This window comes from Dasypus novemcinctus, chromosome 30 (assembly GCF_030445035.2).
Source record: "Dasypus novemcinctus isolate mDasNov1 chromosome 30, mDasNov1.1.hap2, whole genome shotgun sequence".
Lineage (NCBI taxonomy): Eukaryota > Metazoa > Chordata > Mammalia > Cingulata > Dasypodidae > Dasypus > Dasypus novemcinctus.
The window spans coordinates 22,375,928-22,397,189 of record NC_080702.1 but is presented as its reverse complement, the minus strand read 5'-3'; the positions used below and the strand labels follow the sequence as shown (position 1 = coordinate 22,397,189).

At 38.1% G+C, this 21,262-nt stretch overlaps 1 protein-coding gene across 1 annotated transcript in view; it reads left to right on the top strand.

Moving 5' to 3' along the window:
• Positions 1–1,430: 1,430 nt before the first annotated feature.
• Positions 1,431–21,262, top strand: part of LOC131276637 (zinc finger protein 420-like) — a 67,613-nt gene continuing 47,781 nt past the window's right edge. Inside the window, exon 1 of the mRNA XM_058290168.2 lies at positions 1,431–1,542. The gene's annotated coding sequence lies outside the window, so the exon portion shown is untranslated. The remainder of the gene's footprint in view (positions 1,543–21,262) is intronic.

The following is a 21,262-nucleotide window of genomic DNA, read 5'->3' as shown; positions in this document are numbered from 1 at the left end:
TAATATTACCACCCAGAGGCACCTAAATATACACTGACATTGAACAAACACACACAAAAACAATTACACCAAAAGAAATATAAAGTTTATAATGACTCATAATTGTAGGTCTAGAGTTCCTAGAATTCAAAATCTAATGTTCCCTCATTGGGGATGTATGGACAAAAGTCTATACTCTTTGAAGCAAAGTAATACTTTGTTGTTTTTCCACTTCACAATTAGCTGCTTTCAATAGTTGTTGTGTTGTAGAATTTGAGAGAGGTTCAATTATTTGTGTGTAGAGAGGCCAGGACTCAGGAATGATTTTGAGAAGGAAAAATGGTTTATTGACGGCCCGCCGGACTCGGGAGCTTTCTGTTTGAATCCGGAGCCCTGAACAAGATTTTCAAATGTCTTTTATACAGAGAGGAAAGGCCAAATGGTTCCTTTGTTTCAGTTCTCAATAGGCTCAATTAGCATATGTATCTTCCACATCTTAGGTAAGCTTTTAGCCTGGACTCCAGACATTCTAGATAAGCATTTAGCATATTTTGTTTGCATTTCCCCTAAATACTTAAAGTTTATAGACCTTGCATTGTTAACTGTTTCCTGCTCACCAAGGGCAGGACTGCTGCCTTTTATCTGTTGTAAAGTGCAGAGAGAAAGATCTCCTGTTGCCTGGATAGTGTATTTCTCATGTTATACTAGTGTCTGCAGTCAGCTTTCCTCTCTCAGGGCAGTTGATGTCCTGTCTCTGCAGGAAGTTTGGTCCAGACTAATCATACTAGGCAGACATGCTTCTATGCATGAACCCAGTGAGCAGCTTACCTCAAGGGCGGCTGTGATTACTAGCAGCAATGAACTAATGAACGATGAACGCCTGGAATGTAGTTACATTGGGGGCCAACCTGAAAAATTCCCTGCAGCTAGGGAGAAAATCAGCTGCCCCAAGTTTGGGCCCAAATTGCCACGGAAATGAAAAAAACATACACCAGAAGTCATATGCAGGGAGGGCCTTATCTGGCTTATTTCTCTTGATTATATATCATGTATTTTTGGATTTGGCCAAGGCCTGTGGGTAAACTTAAATTTCTCAAGTATGTTTTGTCCTGGAACAAGAAACCTTGTCCCTAGACTCACATCTTATCTACCAGCAAAAATGCAAGAAAAAGCCATTTCCAAACTTCAAGCAAAAAGATATAGCTTGTGCAGAGATAGCGAGGACGGAGCTATTTTTGCTCTGAAGCAAGAACAGACGAGCTTTAATAAATCACTTAAGCATGCCCGTGCCGGTGGTGGAACTAATCCCCACAAGTCCTACTGCTAAGCCCCCTCTCTCTCATTAAATGCTTTGCTTAAACTGATTTCAGCTCCTGGCCTGATTTCTGAGCACCTGCGTCCCTCGCTTCCCCCTGAGCCTAACGAAGAGTTGACGTCATCAACAGAGCGACAGAAGTTAACGCCTTAAAAAAACGGCAGCGACATCATCCAGCGCTCTGGAGGCTGTTAGAAGCTGGACAAAGACTCCATCAACTTTGAATTGAAGAAAGAGAAAAATACCAGGTGAGAAAATTTCATCCATGACCTGCCTGTCCTCTTCCCTTCCCTCTCAATGTGTCTCATGTAATGCATGGGAGTTCTCTAGAGGGGGCCAGCAGCATGAGTCCCCCTCACTGAAGAAAAAGATTTTAGAAGAACTCACAGCTGTGAGTAAGAACCCCATGCATATCCAGGCACGGAGACCCAAGTCCATCCACAGAGACCAAGGGTGGAAAACAAGCCTTTGAGGAGTACTGGAAACAAAAGGGCCCCTCGGTGGAGGAGGGGAGGTGAACATAGGCAGAATGGCGGTAGCTAATGCCGTCTAGTTATCGTTCGTGGGATTCTAATTGCAGAATTGACTTTTCTGGAGGGACTCACCTTACGGGAATAACTCCATCTGAAACCCAGAGGCAGGGTTTTCCTAGCAGGGAGGAAACCTAAAGCAGAAAAGCCTCATGAGGAAAATAGTGGGGATGCTTAAACGGAACTGCTTTGTGAGAGGAGGGTCTCAGAAACAAAATGTGCAAGGAAAATGGGGTACAGAGTGAGGAAGAGAATTTAAACAAATTACAGGAACTGGGGACAGAATTCTGCACAAAAATAAACAAAACTGATCAACTTTCCTGCTGAAGACAGGAAAGAAGCCGCCAAGTTAGGGCAAGTTGTGATTATGTTTCGGGTTCTGGAGAAATGACAACCTCAAAGAGATAGGACCTTAGTTAAGCTTCAGTTTGCTGGTAGAGGGCTTAGTATAAGGGAAAACAGCTGTGGCATAAATTAATTTAACAATTTCCTTCAGTTTGATCTGGCTTTCAGCTGTTGATCAAAATTTAAGGTATTGTATCCATTTTCAGTTACTGCCTGAGGTCTTGGAGTAGTACTTACAGGTTGTTTTCAATGGCACATAGTCACGATGATGTCAATTTTTCCTTGATCATCATTTTTATGTTACTCTAGATACAAAGAAATCATTTGCTATTTTACAAGTGACTGATGTCATGAATTCAAAACTCTTGAGAGCAATGAGTGCACCAGGGAGACTAAAATGAGTATTGTAAATAAAAAATGCCCGAATGCCCACCTCATGGTATGCTACTAAGCCTAGGGCCCATGATTTGAACCAGGAAGGCCTTATCTCTTTAAGCTATACGGCATGTTTTAATTTTTTCATGCTTTTGTGTTATGTGTGAGACAATTTCCCCAATAGAGTTAACTTAAGTAGAGCAAGTGGTGTTGGCAACGGCAAAATGCTTCCTTGTTCAGCCAAGTAAACAAATTTGGCAATGCTATTTTCTAAAATAAATTAAGCAAAAAAATCTAATGACTTGCTGTGCTGCTGTATAGTAGTAGATTTATTATTTTCTCCTATTGTGATCGATAAATATCTAATCCCGTTTTCATTTGTGTTAAGCATATGGCAAAGTAGCAAAAATCTGCCTAAAGAGGCAAAATCAGAATTATTAACTCCCTGTGTTCATCCTGTTTTGCTTGAGAATGTAGATTGGGGCTAGTAGTCCAGTGAAAAGTTTGATTGATTATACACTCCTAAGGGGCTGTGAGGAGACCAAGTGCACATTGCCCAGGAATTTACTAGCTATTAAGGCAATTTACTGCCCAGGGAATTGCCCTATAAAATTTCCACAATAGAAATTTTGCCTGGCAAAACATCAGTACATCCAAAGTGATCTTGTTTAAAGATCCATTACTAGGAATACTGTCACTTGTCGGTTGGATCCAAGGTTCTGTGGTATTCAGAGTATAAATGAGGAGAGGACCAAAATTTGCTTGTGTTGTGAATCTTTTGCAATTGAGTACCTTAACCCTGAAAGTAGACACGCATTAAGTTAACTTATAGTTCTTGGAGGCATATGGATTATTTTAGTAAGGTTTCCATGCACTTCTGTGATATGTTTAATCATCTAGACCAGTTGTGACTATAGAGTGATTGATCCTGAGCAAAAGCAGTCTTTTTCTTCCCAATTCACTTTATTTTTTATATTTATTTTTAAATGCATTTTTTGTAGCTATATAGATTTAAAAAGTTACAAAAATATGTGAGATTCCCATATACCGCACACCCCACCCCGCCACTCCTCGTACATCAACAACCTCTTGCATCATTGTGACACATTCATTGCACTGGGTGAATACATTTTGGAGCTCTGCTGCATCATGTGGATAATAGCTTACGTTGTAGTTTACACTCTCCCCCAGTACATGCAGTGGATTATGGCAGGATGTATAATGTCCAGCATCTGTCCCTATAACATCAATCAATAACACCCCATACCAGTGTTCTTTCCCTGCCATAGTTGAATCCCTCTGTGGTCCAAACTCCTTGAAAATGAAGCATAATATATTGCCAAATTCAATTAGTAGGAAAATGAAATAGTAATGGTAGATTTAAAGATTAGAAATAGAATACATACTAGTTTAGAAAAACTAAAAGTAAAAAATAATTGGGGTATCAAAAATGAAAAATATGAAACTTTGTTTTTGAGATTTTGCCTTTCATAACTGTCATAGGTATTGCACTGTATGTATAGGGGTAAGGCAATTTCATTCTTCCTCAGGGTCTATATCCTTTTAAAAATTTTTAATATTGTCTTCAAAAAGCTTTTAGATCACAGAAAAGTCACATATACTATATAAGGCACTCGTAAATATCCAGCATCAAACACTTCCCCTTCCACAGCAATGATCATTTAACATGTTCATGTTATAGTTGCTATTGCTGATGTGCAGATATTGAAACATAGCTTTCAAACATGGTTCCATTTTGGTTTACATTATGATTTATATTTTAGACTTTACAAATTTCTAAATTTTTAGTTTATAATTTACATTTTAGCTTAGAGTTTTATACAGTTGTGGTATTGTTGTAGCATTTGAGAGAAGTTTAATTATTTGAGTATAGAGAGGCCAGGACTCGGGAATGATTTTGAGAAGGAAAAATGGTTTATTGACGGCCCGCTGGACTCGGGAGCTTTCTGTTTGAATCCTGAGCCCTGAACAAGATTTTCAAATGTCTTTTATCCAGAGAGGAAAGGCCAAGTGGTCTCTTTGTTTCAGTTCTCAATAGGCTTTAATTAGCATATATAGCTTCCCCATCCTAGGTAAGCTTTTAGCATGGACTCTAGATATTCTAGATAAGCTTTTAGCATATTTGGTTTTTGCATTTCCCCTAAATACTTAAAGTTTATAGTCCTTGCATTGTTAAACTGTTTCCTGGGACTGGAGCCCTTGCAATTGTGCCTAAGGGCAGGACTGCAGCCTCTTACCGTTCCACACCCACAAGTCAAACAGCTTAGGTTATCTCTGAAGAGACAAAGAGCCTTCCACTCATAGCCCACATCAGTATAAGTTGACATGTCCTATATCCATCATTACATGATCTTGTGGAGCACTTCTATTGCCCCCCAGTTACTGGGCTTCCATCTATTCTGTACCTTTCTCCCTCTCCCCTCAGGGCCCACAGTGACAATCAATCTTCACTGCTTGAGGGACCAGATTTACAGATACTGGCAACAATGCTGAGTGCTTGACATACTAGACTGCCCTAACCAATTGGGAGCCACCAATTCTCTCAAGGGACACAATTCCCTTATTTGAGAACATCAGGTTTCTCCAGGATGTGGGTATACCTTCACAATCATATAGTCTCCACCCAAGGATTTAACACATTATGACAAATGAGCATTCACACACTCCCTAGAAGCTTGCCCCTGTGTCAGATGCCCCCTTTAAGCACCTTAAACTCATAATCCTTCCTTATTATATTGTCTAAAGAGTCTTCTCAGCCTTATTCAACCATGTACCTGACAGTCTCGCATATTCAACTGTTCCCCAAGCCCTCCCCCTAATTCCTTGGGCCTTCTGACTCATCCAGCCCTAGCCCCCCTCAAACCTACAAAGCCCCACCCAATAATATTCCTATGCCCCCATCTTATCCCTTCCCTGTACAACTACTTACCTCCACTTTATCATAGATTTCACTCATGTAGACATCAGCTCACAACCTTGCTTTCATCCCCAATTTCCTGTAAGCCTATCATCCAGTCTCTAGCTCTCTGACACAGCTTGGTTTGCTCTTTCAAAGGAGAGGTCATGCAGTATTTGTCCTTCAATGCCTGGGTCGCTTCACTCAACATAAGGTCCTCAGGATTCATCCATGTTATCCTATGTGTTTGTACTGTATTCCTTCTTATAGTTGAGTGGTATTCCATTGTATGTATGTTCCACATTTTGTTTATACATTCATCTGTTGATGGCAATTTGGGTTTATTCCACCCTTTGGCAGTAGTGAATAATGCTATGATGAACAGTGTTGTGCATACTTTGGTTTGTGTCCTTCTTTCACTTCTTCTGTGTATATCCCCCAGTATGGAATTGCTGTGTTACATGGCAAATCTGTAGCAGCTGGATCCTTCTGCATTACCACAGCAGTGGGTAAATGTTCCCATTCCTCCACATCCTCTCCAACACCTTTATTTTAAAGATTGATTGATTGATTGATTGCCCCTCCTTGTAGATTGCTTGCTGTCTGCTCTCCTGTCTTCATTCACTATATGATCTTCCATGTTTGCTTGTCTCCCTATTTTGCATCACCTTGCTGCCTCCCCCCCTTGCAGTTTGCTTCTGTCTGCTTCCTGTGTCCATTGGCTCCATGTTCTTCTGTGGTTGCTTGTCTCCCTTTTGTTGAGTCACCTTGCTGTGCCAGCTCTCTGTGGCATGCAGGTTGTTGGCTCTCCATGGCATGTGGGCCGTTGGCTTACTGTGGTGCATGGGCCTTTGGCTCTCTGCTGTGCACAAGTGAGCTTGCCTTCACAAGGAGGCCCTGGAACAGGAACACAGGGCCTCCCATATGGCAGATGGAAGCCCAACCGGTTGGGTCACAGCCACTTCCCCTCCCCAAAACTTTCAGTCTTGTTTTTTTAATAGCTGCCAGTCTTACGGGAGTATGATGGTTTGTCATTCTAGTTTTGATTTGCATTTCCTGAAAAGCTAGTGATTTTGAGCATCTTTTCATGTGCTTTCTAGCTAATTATAATTCTTCTTTAGAGAAGCATCTGTTCAGACCTTTTGCCCATTTGTTGAATGGGTTGCTTGTCTTTTTAATTTTGAGATATAGGTGTTTTTTTATGTGCAGGATATTAGCCTTTTATCAGATATATGGTTACCAAATGTTTCTCCCATTGGGTAGGCTGTCTTTTCACTTTCTTGACAAACTCCTTTGAGGTGTAAAATGCTTTAGCTTTGAGGAGGTCCCATTCACCTATTTGTTTTTTGGCATTTTGTTCTATGGGTGTGAAGTTCGTGAAGCCGTTTCCTATTACAAGATACTGTGGATGTTTCCCTACATTGTTTTCCAAGATCTTTATTGTCTGGGCTCTTATATTTAGGTCTTTGATCCATCTTGAGCTGATTTTTGTATAAGGTGTGAGATGGTAATCCTCTTTCATTATTTTGCTTATGGATATCCAATTCTCCAAGCACCATTTGGTAAAGAGGCCATTCTCTCCAATTGAGTGGGCTTGGTGGCCTTGTCAAATATCAAGTGACTGTATTTATGAGAATTTATATCAGAACTCTCAATTTGGTTCCATTGTTCAGTATGTCTATCTTTGTGTCAATATCATGCCATTTTCAACACTGTTCCTTTGTAGTTTGTTTTGAAGGCAGGTAGTGTGAGTCCTTCAATTTCATTTTCCCATGTAATATGTCTTTGACTGTTTGAAGCCTCTTTCCTTTCCAAATAAATTTCATAGTTTGTTTTCCTAGTTCATTAAAAAATGCTGTGTTGATTTTTTTTATTGAAGTATGTCATTCATACATGAACACAAATAAACAATAAGTGCATAGTAAAGATTGTGAACCTAAAAAATAAACACACATAACATTTCACAGGGGTCTCATACATCACCCCTCCACCAACTCTTTGCATTGGTGTGAAACATTTGTTACAAGCTATGCTAGAGCATTGTCAAAATATTACTACCAGTTATATTCATTATCTTACATTTGGTATATTTTTCCCCCAACCCGTCCTATTTTTTTTAATGTAGTTTTGTTATAGGTATTGGGAACCTGCAAAACAATCATACAGATGTATAGATTTCCCATAAAACTCTACCCCCTGGTGGAACATTTGTTACAGATTATGAGATCATATCATCAGGCTATTACCACCAATCATGGTCCATAGCATACATTTGACACATTTTTTCCACACACCTCCTTTATCAACACAGTATACCTTGGCATTAATGCAAGAATGTTATAGTACTGCTGTTAACCATAGTCTATAGGTAATACCAATTGTAGTTTTCCTGTGTTTCTCTGTATTCCCATCACCCTGCAATAGTGATGTACATCTGTCCTAGCTAACAGAAGGACTCTCTTGCATTTGTACCCTTAACCACAATTCTCAACTGCCTCTGGGCTCACTGGGTTGTTCAGTCCCTAGATTATTCTTTAGCTTTCTTTGTATTGGTATTTACTTCCCCAGACTAACTTTTTCAGTTACAATCCCATTTATAAATCAGTTGTTACTCACTATAATGTGCTAGTATCACCTCTATCCATCTCCACACTTTTACAGTCAAGTTCATTAAAACTTCTACATACATTAGACATCTATAGTTCTTCTCAACCCTACTCTTATCTCCTTATAATCTATACTCAAGGTTTTAATTCCATGTGTTTATTATTTGTATTTAGTTTCATATTAATGAGACCATGCAATATTTGTCCTTTTGTATCTGACTACTTTGCTTAGTATAATGTCTTCAAGATTCATTCATGTTATCCCATATTTCCCAATCTCATTTCTTCTTATTGTAACATAGTGTTCCATCATACATATATACCACAGTTCGTTGGTGGATGGATGCTTGGATTGTTTCCATCTTTTGGCATTTTTCAACAATGCCACTATGAACATTGCTGTACAGGTGCCTATTCATGTCATAGTTTTTAGTTCTCCTGGATATATTCCTAGTAGAGGAAATGCTGGATCATATGGCAGTTCTATATTTAGCTTCCTTAGGAACTGCCAAACTGTCTTCCATAGAGGCTGCACCATTTTACACTTCCACCAACAGTGATGAAGTGTTCCTGTTTCTCCACATCCTCTCCAGCACTTATTGTTGTCTGTTTTTTAAATAATGGCTATTCTATGTGGTGCTAGATGATATCTCATCGTCGTTTTAATTTGTTTTTCCCTAATAGCTAGTGATATGGAACATTTTTTATGTGCTTTTTGGCCATTTGTATTTTCTCTTTGGAGAAATGTCTTTTTAAATCGTTTGGCCATTTTAAAATTGGATTGCTTGTCTTTTATTGTTGAGTTGTATGATCTCTTTATATAGAATTGAAATTAAATGCTTATTGGATTAATGGTTTCTAAATATTTTCTGCCATTAACTGGGCTGCCTTTTCACCTTCTTGATGAAGTCCTTTGAATCACAGAAATGTTTTAAGTTTGAGGAGGTCCCATTTATCCATGTTTTCTCTTATTGCTCATGCTTTTTGGTGTAAGGTTTAAGAATCCACCACCTACCAACAGGTCTTGAAGATGTGTCCCTACATTTTCTTCTAAGAGCGTTATTGTACTTACTTTTATATTTAGGTCTTTGATCCGTTTTGAGTTAATTTTTGTATAAGGTGTGAGTTAGGGGTCTTCTTTCTTTCTTTTGCCTATGGATATCCAGTTCTCCCAAGACCATTTATTGAATAAACTGTTCTGCTCCAACTGGGAGAGCTTGACAGACTTGTCAAAAATCACTTGGTTGAAGATTTGAGGGTCTGTTTCTGATTGATCATTTCAGTTCCATTTGTCTATGTGTCTATATTTATGTCAATATCATGCTGTTTTTACCACTGTAGCTATGTAATATGATTTAAAGTCTGGAAGTGAGAGTCCTCCAACTTCACTTTTCCTTTTTAAGATGTTTCTGGCTATTTGGAGCCTCTTACCCTTCCAGATAAATTTGCTGATTGTGTTTTTCATTTGCTTAAAAAATGCTGATGGAATTTTCATTGGGATTCCCTGCAATCTGTATATCAATTTGGATAAAATTGATATCTTAATGATATTTAGTCTTCCTATCCATGAGCATAGAATGTTTTTCCAATTATTTAGTTCTTTTTTTATTTCTTTTAGCAATGCATTACAGTTTTCTGAATACAAGTTGTTTGCATTCTTGGTTAACTTTATTACTAAATATTTTATTCTTTTAGTTGCCATTGTAAATGGAATTTTTTCCTGACTTCCTCCTCAGATTGTGCATTTAAAATTTTTTTTTTAGTTAATAGATCACAAGGGATGTTACGTTAAAAAACCTTAGAAAGAACATGAGGTTCCCATATAACCCACTCCCCTCTCCGCACCACATTATTTTTGTAAATTGTATATTTGAAGATATATACATCACAAAAATATGTTACACTAAAAAATATGAGGTTCCTGTATACCCCCCCACCCCACTTCTCCCACACCAACAACGTCCCTCATCGTTGCGGCACCCTCATTGCACTCATTGAAGACATTTTGGGGCACTGCTGCACTACACAGATAATAGTTTACCCTGTAGTTTGCACTCTCCCCCAGTACATTCAGTGGGTTATGGCAGGATATATAAAGGTCAGATGCTCTGACCCTGCAGTATCATTAAAGCAACTCAAAATCTGAAAATTGCCCCCACATCACATCTCTTCTACCCTCTTCCTGTCCTCAGCAACTACTGTGACCATGTTCTCCTCGATACTAAAATTTCTTCGATTTCTCATCACAGTAGTTTTATAGTAGAATATCAGTAAGTCCACTATAGTCCATATTTTATTCCTCCATTATGTGGACTCCAGGATGGTGATGTCCCCTCCACCTCTAGATCAAGAGGGGGCTTAGATTACACAGTTGATGTTTATAACTGTAACTACTATAAAAATACCCAACATACCTTGTAACATATTTATGTTCCCTACATACGTGCCCTGGAGAACTCCTCCCCACCCATGTGCCCCCCATCAATAACACCCCACACTGGAGTTCCTCCCCTGCCACAGTTGAACCTCTCTGTGATCCAAAACTTCTTCAACAATGAATCTTAATATATTGCCAAATTCAATTAATAGAAAATTGAAATACAGTGATGGGTTTAAAGTTTAGAAATAGAATACATAGTAATTTAGAAATACTAAAATAAAAATAAATTGATGTATTAATAAAATGAAAGATATTATAAAGCTTTGTTTCTAACATTTTGCCTTTCATCACTGTAGTAGGTGTTGCCCTGTATGTACAGTGGCAAGACATTTTCATTTCTTCCTCAGTGTCCACATCATTCCTTTTTTTTTTCTAATTTTTTATTTTGTCTTCAAAAAAGTTTTAGATCACAGTAATTCACATACACAGTATTGGGGACTCCCAGATATCGAACATTAAACCCTTTTCCCCTTTCCCCAGCAATGATCTCTTTACATATTCATGTTATATTTGGTGCAGGTATGTAGAAATTTTTAAACATAGCTATCAAACATGGTTCCATTTTGGTTTACATTATTGTTTCTATTTTAGACTGTACAAATTTCTAAGTTTTCAGTTTCCTTATGTTTTACACTATAGTTTACATTTTAGTTTAGAGTCTTTTATACACTTTAGATGTAAGTTTACATATCCATCATTGCATAATCTTGTGGAGCACTTCCATTGCCCCCCAGTTCCCTTCTTCCGTCCATGCTATATCTCTCTCCCCCTCCCCTCAGGGCACACTGACACTCAGTCTTCACTACTTAAGGAACCAGATTTACAGATACTGCAGCAATGCTGAGGGCTTGACATATTCACCTGCCCTAACTAATTTGGAGCCAGCAATCCTCTTGGGAGACACAATTCCCTCTCTTTGGGAACATCAGATCTCCCCAGGATGTGGGTACACCTTCACAATCATTGTATGGGTCTCCACCCAATGTTATAACACACTATGACAAAATGATCACTCACATACTCCCTAGTAGCTTGCCCCTATACCAGATGCCTTCCCCTTAAGCACCTGAAACACGTGATGCTTCGCTATTATATTTTCTAAAGAGTTTTCTCAACAGTATAGTTTCAACCATATACCTGACATTCCCCCATATTCAATGGTTCCCCCAGCCCTCTCCCCAATTCCTTGGGTATTCTGACCCATCCTCCCAAGCCTAACCCCCTCAATCCCACAAAGTCCCACCGAAAGGTATCCCTATGCCCCCATCTTATTCCTTCCATATAAAAATACTTAACCTCCAGCTTGTCATAGACTTCACCCATGTAAGTGTCAGCTCACAACTTTCCTCATCCCCAGATTCCTTTAAGCCTATCTTCCAGACTTGAGCTCTCTGAGACAGCACAGTTTGCTTGTTTCATATCAGAGAGGTCATGTAGTATTTGTCCTTCAATGTCTGGCTTGCTTCACTCAACATAAGGTCCTCAAGATTCATCCATGTTATCACATGTGTTTGTATTATATTCCTTCTTATAGCTCAGTAGTGTTCCATTGTATGTACATATGACATTTTATTTATCCATTCATCCATCGACGGGCATTTGAGTTGATTCCTTCTTTTGGCAATAGTGTATAATGCTGCTATGAACATTGGTGTGCATATATTGGTTTGTGTCCGTATTTTCAGATCTTCTGGTTATATACCCAGCAGTGGAATTGCTGGGTCATATGGCAAATCTATAGCTAACTTTTTGAGAAACCGCCAAACAGTCCTCCAGAATGGCTGGGCCCATTTGCATTCCCACCAGCAGTGGATGAGTGCTCCTGTTCCTCCACATCCTCTACAGCACTTGTAGTCTTCTATTTTTTTTAATAGCTGCCAGTCTTATGGGAGTAAGATGGTATCTCATTATAGTTTTTTTTTTGAAGAGTTTTTTATTTATCCCCCCCCCCCATTGTGTGTTCTCTATGTCTATTTGCTGCATCTTGTTTCGTTGTCCACTTCTGTTATTGTCAGCAGCACGGGAATCTGTGTCTCTTTTTGCTGTGTCATCTTGTTGCGTCAGCTCTCCGTGTGTGCGGTACATTCTTAGGCAGGCTGCACTTTCACGCTGGGCAGCTCTCCTTACAGGGTACACTCCTTGCGCGTCGGGGTCCCCTATGCGGGGGACTCCCCTGCGTGGCACGGCACTCCTCGCGTGCATCAGCACTGCGCATGGGCCGGCAGCATACGGGTCAAGGGGGCCCAGGGTTTGAACCGCCGGCCTCCCATGTGGTAGACGGATGCCCTAACCACTGGGCCAAGTCCGTTTCCCTCATTATAGTTTTGATATAAATTCCCCTAATAGCTAGAGATTTTGAGCATTTTTTTCATGTGCATTTTAGCCATTTGTATTTCTTCTTTGGAGAAGCATCTGTTCAGATCTTTTTCCCATTTTTTAAATGGGTTGTCTTTTTATTTTTGAGATATAGGAGTTCTTTATATATGCAGGATATTAGTCTACTATCAGATATATAGTTACCAAATATTTTCTCCCATTGTGTAGGCTCTCTTTTCACTTTCATGACAAACTCCTTTGAGGTGCAAGAGGCTTTAATTTTGAGGAAGTCCCATTTATCTATTGGTTCTTTTGCTGCTTGTGCTTTTGGTGTGAAGTTCATGAAGCCATTTCCTATTACAAGGTCCTGTAGGTGCTTCCCTATGTTGTTTTCCTAGGTCTTTATGGTCTTTGTTCTTACATTTAGGTCTTTGATCCATCTTGAGTTGATATTTTTATGAGGTGTGAAATAGTAATCCTCTTTCCTTCTTTTGCATATTGATATCCAATTCTCTAGACACGATTTGTTGAAGGAGCCATTCTCTCCCAGTTAAGTGGGCTTGGTGGCCTTGTTGAGTATCAGATGACTGTATATATGAGCATCTATATCAGAACTCTCTATTCAGTTCCATTGCTCAGTGTTTTTCTCCTTGAGCCAATACCATGCCATTTTCACTACTGTAGCTTTGTAGTATGTTTTGAAGTCAGGTAGTGTGTTTCCTCTGGTTTCATTTTTCTTTTTCAATTTTTCAATGTGTCTTTGGTTATTTGGGACCTCTTTCCTTTCCAAATAAATTTCAGAGTTTATCTAGTTCCTTAAAGAATGCTGTGTTGATATTTATTGGGATTGCATTGAATCTCTAGATCAGTTTTGGTAGGTTAGGCATCTTAATAATATTTAGTCTTCCTATCCATGAACAGGGAATATTCTTCCATTTGTTTAGGTCTTCTTTGATTTCCTTGAACAGTTTTGTGTAGTTTTCTGTGTTTACGTCTTTTACATCTTTGGTTAAATTTATTCCTAGGTATTTGATTTTTTTATTTGCTATTGTAAATGGTATTTCTTTCTTGATTTCCTCCTCAGATTGCTGATCATTGGTGTACAGAATGCTACTGATTTTTGTACATTGATCGTGTACCCTGTGACTTTACTGAACTCATGTATAAGTCCTTAGAAGCTTATCTGGAGACTTCTCATGATTTTCTATGTATATTATCATGTCATCTGCACATAGAGAAATTTTGACTTCTTTCTTTCCAGTTTGGATGACTTTTATATCTGGTTCTTGCCTCAGTGCTTGAGCAAGTACTTCTAAAACAGTGTTAAAATAGAAGGGGTGATAGTGGGCATCCTTGTCTTGTTCCAGATCTTAGAGGGAAAGATTTTAGCATTTCACCTTTGTAAATGATGTTGGCTGTGGGTTTTTCGCATATACCCTTTATCATATTCAGAAAGTTTCCTTCTATTCCAATCTTTTGCAGTGTTTTTATCAAGAAAGGGTGTTGTATTTTGTCATTCTGCATCTGTAGATAGGATCATGTGATTTTTTCCCCCTTCATTTTGTTTATATGGTGTATTATATTAATTGGTGTTCTTATATTGAGCCATTCTTGCATACCAGGAATGAAGCCTACTTGGTCATGGTGTATAATTTGTTTAATGTATTTTTGAATATGATTAGCAAGTATTTTGTTGAGGATGTTCACTTCTAGGTTCATTAGAGAGACTGGTTTTTAATTTTCCTTTCTTGTGGTTTCTTTGTTTGGCTTTGGTATTAGGGTAATGTTGGCGTTACAAAATGAATTAGGCAATGTTCCTTCGATTTCAATTTTTTTGAAGAGTTTAAGCAAAATTGGTGTTACTTCTTTCCGGAATGTTTTGTAGACTGCACCTGTGAAGCCATCTGCCCCAGGGCTCTTCTTAGTTGGGAAGTTTTTAATAACTGATTCTCTTTACTTGTGATTGGTTTGTTGAGACCATCAGTTTCTTCTTTTGTCAATGTACACTGCTTATGTGTTTCTAGGAATTTGTCCATTTCCACTAAATTGTCTTTCTTATTGGAATACAGTCTTTTGAAGTATCCTCTTATGATAGTCTTTATTTCAGTAGGGGTCAGTGGTAATATCACCCTTCTCATTTCTTATTTTGTGTATTTTCATCTTCTGTCTTTTTTTCTTTGTTAGTCTAGCTAAGGGTTTGTCATTTTTGATTGATCTCCAAGAACCAGCTCTCTTGTTTTGTTTATTTTTTCGAGTGTTTTCCTATTTTCTATTTCATTTAGTTCTTCTCTGATCTTTGTTATTTCTTTCTTCTTTCTTTGTGGTTAGTTCGTTTTTTTTACTAATTCCTCCAATCGTTCAGTTCGTTCTTCAATTTTAGCTCTTCTTTTTTGATGTATGAGTTTATGGCTCCGAATTTCCTTCTCAGTACAGCTCTTGCTGCATCCCATAAGTTTTGATATGTTGTGTTATCATTTTCATTAGTTTCAAGATAGTTATTGATTTCTGTTGAGGTTTCCTCCTTGACCCACTGTTTTTCTAAGATTTTGTTGTTTAACTTCCATATCTTGGTGCCAAATCTGGGTCTCTGGTCCTTGCAGATTTCCAGCTTTGCTCCACTGTGGTCAGAGAAATTATGTATGATTTCAGTCTTTCTGAATTCATTGAGGCTTTCTTTGTGGCCTAGCATGTGGTCTATCTTGGAGAATGATCCATGTGCACTTGAGAAAAATGTATATCCTGCTGTATTTGGTTGTAATGTTCTGTATATGTCTGTTAGGTCCAGCTCCTCTAATATATTGTTCAAAGTCTTTGTTTCTTTATTGCTTCTCTTTTGAGATGTTCTGTCTAATGGTGATAGTGGTGTGTTAAAGTCCCTCACTGTAATTGTAGAGGTATCTATTCCTTCACTTAGTTTCTCCAGTGTTTGCCTCACGTATATGGAGGCACCCTTGTTAGGGGTGCAAATGTTTATGATTGTTCTTTTTTCTTGAATGATTATCCCTTTCCCTAATATGTAGTGTCCATCTTTGTCTGTCACAATTGTTTGCATTTAAAGTCTATTTTGTCTGATATTAATATAGCTACTACTGCCGTTTTCTTGTTATTGTTTGCCTGTAAGTTTTTTTTCCCGCCATTCACTTTCAATCTCCTTGAATCCCTGGATCTAAGATGAGTTTCTCTTAGATGACTTATAGATGGGTCATATTTCCTCATCTAATCTTCCAATCTGTGTCTCTTAACAGGTGAGTTTAATCCACTGATATTTAGTGTTATTATTTTCAAGGAATTACTTATATTAGGAATATTTTCTTTGGATTTGTGTTTGTCTTATGTTGTTTGACTTTTTTTCTCTTTTTGTAGTTGTGATTGTACTTACACTGTCCTCCAATTCTGTCTCTCCTGTTTTTTTCTTTCCTCCTGCACAACTCCCTTTAGTATTTCTTGAAGGGCAGGTTTCTTGTTGGCATACCCTCTTAGTTTCTGTTTATCCATGAATATTTTGAACTCTCCATCATTTTTGAATGCTAGCTTTGCTGGATAGGGTATTCTTGGTTGGAAATTCTTTTCTTTTAGTACCTTGATTGTGTCATACCACTGTCTTCTTGCCTCCATGGTTTCAGATGAGAGACAAGCACTTAATCTTATGGAGCCTCCCTTCCTTCTGATGGTTCTCTTTTCTCCTGCTGCTTTTAGTATTTTCTCTTTGTCTTGAACATTGGATAATTTGACAAGTATATATATTTCTTGGGGTAGGCCTGTTGGGAGTTATGCTGTTCGGGGTGCATTGTGCTTCCTGGACATGTACATGCATCTCCCTCAATAGATGTGGGATGTTTTCAGCCCTGATTTCCTCCAACACACCTTCTGTCCCCTTTCTCTTCTCTTCTCCTTCTGGGATGCCTACAATGTGATATTTGTGCATTTTGCATTGTCAGTCAGGTCCCAAAGTCCCTGCTGGATTTTTTCTATCTTTTTATTGATTAATTCTCCTATCTGATTTCAGATGTACTGTCTTCCACATCCCTAGTTCTTTCCTCTGCCTCTTCAAATCTGCTGTTATTTGCTTAGAGTGTATTTTTGATTTCTTGGATTGTGCTATGGATCCCCATCATCTCTATGATCATTTTGTTCGTGGTCACAATTTCTTCTGTACGCTCTCCAAGTGTTTTCTTAATATGCTTAATCTTGTCCCTCACTTTATTGAATCGGTCCATGATACATGTTTTGAGAACTTTAATTGTTCAATGTTCCACTTCTCTTCCTGGTTTTTAGTTTGGTCACTGGACTGGGCCATGTTTTCCTGATTATTAGTATGGTCTGTAGTTTTTTGTTGTTATCTGGTCATCATTTTATCTTGTTTTTTATTCTGTTGATTATCTTCTTATTCTGGTCTTGTGGTTTAAATATTTGTTGTTTTTGTGTGTGTCTTAAGACTCTTCTTTGTTACTTTTTTCTTCTTATTCTATTTCCTTGTTGTTGACTAGGTTCCTTGAAGGAAAATATTAGGTCCATAGACAGCAAAAGGGGTAAGAAAAGAAAAATAACATAGCAGTATTGATAGTGAATGTTTGCAGAAGAACCATGTGAGTTCTAGGAGAATGGATATAGAACTCATGGAAGCTGTGTATAGTTACAACTGTAAAAAAGTGGAGTACCTATAATATATTAAACTGAATATTGGGATGAATGTACAATGAATTCAAAGGTCAGTGTGGTCAGGATAGAGGGAAAAAGAAAAGGGAGGACAATAATATAAAGAGTGAATAAATGATAGAGAACAGATTCGAGGTATTAGAGATAAAAAGTCAGGAATATTGGGGGCTAAACAGAGAGAGGTGGGATTTAAGAGAAGCAGGAAGTGGTGGAGGAGAGAATGATGTAAAGGAAAGGGGATTGCTTTGGTAGCCAAAATCAGTATGCAGAGAAAAGAGAAAATTGAGGATGAGGAAGCATAGCAAATAAGAAATGTTGCCTGCAGCACTAATATTAAAAAAAAGAAAAAAATGGAAAAAGAAAGAATAAAAAAAGCAGAAGAAAAAGAGAAGGGAGAAAAAAAGGAAGAAGAAAAAAAAAAGATGGTGGTGGGGATAAAGAGGAAGAAAAAACAAGAAGACAAAAAGACCTGACAAGGACTCAGGCAAAGAATCCTCTTTGCATTTGAATAAACGCCTTAGGGGTCTGACCTTCCCCTTTTTTCCCTTCCTCACTTTCCTCTCTCCCAAGGCAGCAGGAAGGCTGCATAAAGGCTCCTGTAGGAAATTCAAATGGGTCCCTGGTGAACCAACTCACCTGAGAAAATAATGACTCTTAATTTCTTGAGAGAGAACCTGCCTCTTGTCAGAAACCCTAAATATGCTATTAGAAGCCTGTAAAGCACATCCTACTGTCCCTCTCCCTTAGGTGTGCTACAGGGAGGCTAGTTAATTTTATGACTCCACCTTCTCTCAAACCAAGTTTCCTATATCATGGTGTTTAGGTAAATTGGGCTCTCACTGGATTCACCTCTCCTCTCTTCCCAGACACTCTGGAAATTGGCTGATATGCTCCTCCAAACTCAATAAAAGGGGGGAACCAGAAAATTGAACCTCCACTCCTTGTCCCCTCTTCACCTCCCACCTAAACCCTCCCACTCCCAGAGTTAGTCCATGATGGGAGGTGTAGGGCAATGCCAGATTTCTGGGAGTGCTGGACTTGGGAAACAGAGGCTCAGAAACATGAGGACTCGGAGTATGTAGGTCTGTGAAATGTGGGCCATGGGAGTTCAGGGGACACAGGTTTGGGGTTCACACATTTGGGAAACATGGGGCTTGGAATCTCCGCTCTAGGGCCAGCAGTTCTCAGTGAACGCTGTGGCCCTTAGCCCTAGGGGGAAGACTTCCAAGTTCAGTGTTAGAAACCCACAGTTCTATCTTGAGCAAACACCACTTCTGCTTCAGTCTTGCCAGATTGATGTCCAGACACCTCCTGCCCTGCAGGTTCCCAAACCAACCTGGTCTGGTAGGACACTGTCACCACACAACCGGTCTTTTGTAAGAGAAATGATGATGGTGTACTTACTCAAATGCCATCTTGCCCCGCCTTCAGATTGTGCATTATTAGTGTATAGAAACACCACTGATTTTTGTGTATTGATCTTGTATCCTGACACTCTACTGAAATCATTTATTAGCTCTAGCAGTTTTGTTGTAGCTTTTTTTTTTTTTTTGGATTTTATAAATATACAATCATATCATCTGTCAGTAGTGAAAGTTTTAATTCTTCCATTCCAATTTGGATGCCTTTTATTTCTTTTTCTTGCCTGATTAGCTATATAACCTCTAGCAATATATTGAACAACAGTGGTGACAGTGGCACCTTTGTCTTATCCCTGATCTCAGTAGGAAAGCTTTTAGTTGTTCACCATTGAGTACAATGTTAGCTGTGGGTTTTTCATATATGGCCTTTATCATGTTGAGGAAATTTCCTTCAATTCCTACTTTTGTAGTATTTTTATCAAGAAAGGATGCTGTATTTTGCCAAATGCCTTTTCTGTGTCAATTGATAAGATCAGGTGATTTTTCTTGATTTATTAATGCGGTGTATTATGCTGATTGATTTTGTTGTGTTGAAACAGACTTGCATGCCTGGAATAAAATCCACTTGATCATGATGGATAATTGTTTTAATGTGTTGTTGGATTCAATTAGCAAGTATTGAGGATTTTTGCATCTGTATTCATTAGAGAAATGGGTCTGTAATTTTCCTTTTTTTGTATTATCTTTATCTGGCTTTGGTATTAGAGTGATATTGGCTTCATAGAATGTGTTTGGTAGCATTCCTTCTTGTTGAATTTTTTGTAAGAGCTTGAGTAAGATTGGTATTAAGTCTTCTTTGAATGCTTGATAGAACTCACCTGTGAATCCACTGGTCCTTGGCTTTTCATTTTGGGGAGTTGTTTGTTGACTATTTCAATTTCTTTACTTGTGATTGGTTTGTTGAGCTCTTCTATTTCTTCTAGTGTCAATGTAGATTGTCCATTCCTAGGAATTTTTCCATTTCATCTAAATTGTCTAGTTTTTTAGCATAAAGTTGTTTATATTGTCCTCTTATGATCTCATTTCTGTTGCATCAGTAGTAAGATTCCCTTTTTCATTTTTTATTTCATTTATTTGCATCTTCCCTCTCGTTTTCTTAGTCAGTTTAGCCAAGAGTTTGTTGACTTAGTTAATCTTCTCTATTGTTTTTTGTTCTCAATTTCATTTATTTCTGCTCTGATATTTGTTATTTCATTCCTTTTACTTGCTTTAGGATTAGCTTGCTGTTCTCTTTCTATTTCCTCCAGCTGTGTAGTTAGGTCATTGATTTTAGCTCTTCTTTTTTTAATGTAAGCTTTGAGGGTTATAAATTTTCCTCTCAACACTGCCTTCGCATCATCCCATAGGTTCTTCTATGTTGTATTCTCATTGTCATTTGTCTCAAGATATTTATTGATTTCTCTTGAAATTTCTTCTTTGATCCACTGATTAAGAATGTGTTGTTTAATGTCCGTATATATGTGAATTTTCCCTTTATTTCCACTTGTTGATTTCCAGTTTTACTCCATTATGATCAGAGAAAGTGCTTTGTATAATTTCAATTTTGTTGAATTTATTGAGATCTGCTTTGTGTCCCAACATATGGTCTATCCTGGAGAGACTCATGAACACATGAAAAGAATGTATATTCTGCTCTTTTGGGGGCTGTGTTCTGTATATGTCTGTAAGGTTTAGTCCATTTATCATATTATTTAAGCTCTCTGTTTCTTTACTAATCTTCTGCCCAGGTGTTCTATCCTTTGCTGAGAGTGGTGTATTGAAGTCTCCCACTATTATTGTAGAGTTGTTTATTTCTCCCTTCAGTTTTGTCAGTGTTTGCCTCATGTATCTAGGGGCATCCTGGTTAGGTGCATATATACTTATGATTATTATTTCTTCCTGGCGAATCATCCCTTTTATTAATATGTAATGTCTGTCCTTCTCTCTAAAAACAGTTTTGCTTTGAAAGTCTGTATCATCTGATATAACTATTTTTTTGGTTATTGCATGCATAGAATATCTTTTTCCAGCCTTTCATTTTCAACTTACTGGTATTCTTGGGTCTAAGGTGAGTCTCTTGCAACTCCATATAGATGGCTTAAATTTTCTTATCCATTCTGCCTATGTCTTTTGATTGGGGAGTATAATCCATTAACATTCGATGTTATTACTGTAAAGGCAGTTCTTTTTTCATCCATTTTGATCTTTGCATTTTGTTTGTCATTTTATATTTGACACTTGTAGTTACTATTACAGATACAGTTGTCATTTATAGAGTCTCTTCCAGGCCTCTTTTTCCTGTCTTTTCTTTTCAGGTTTTAACACTCCCTTTAGTATTTTTTGGAAAGCTGGTCTTTTTGTTATGAACTCTCTCAATTTCTGT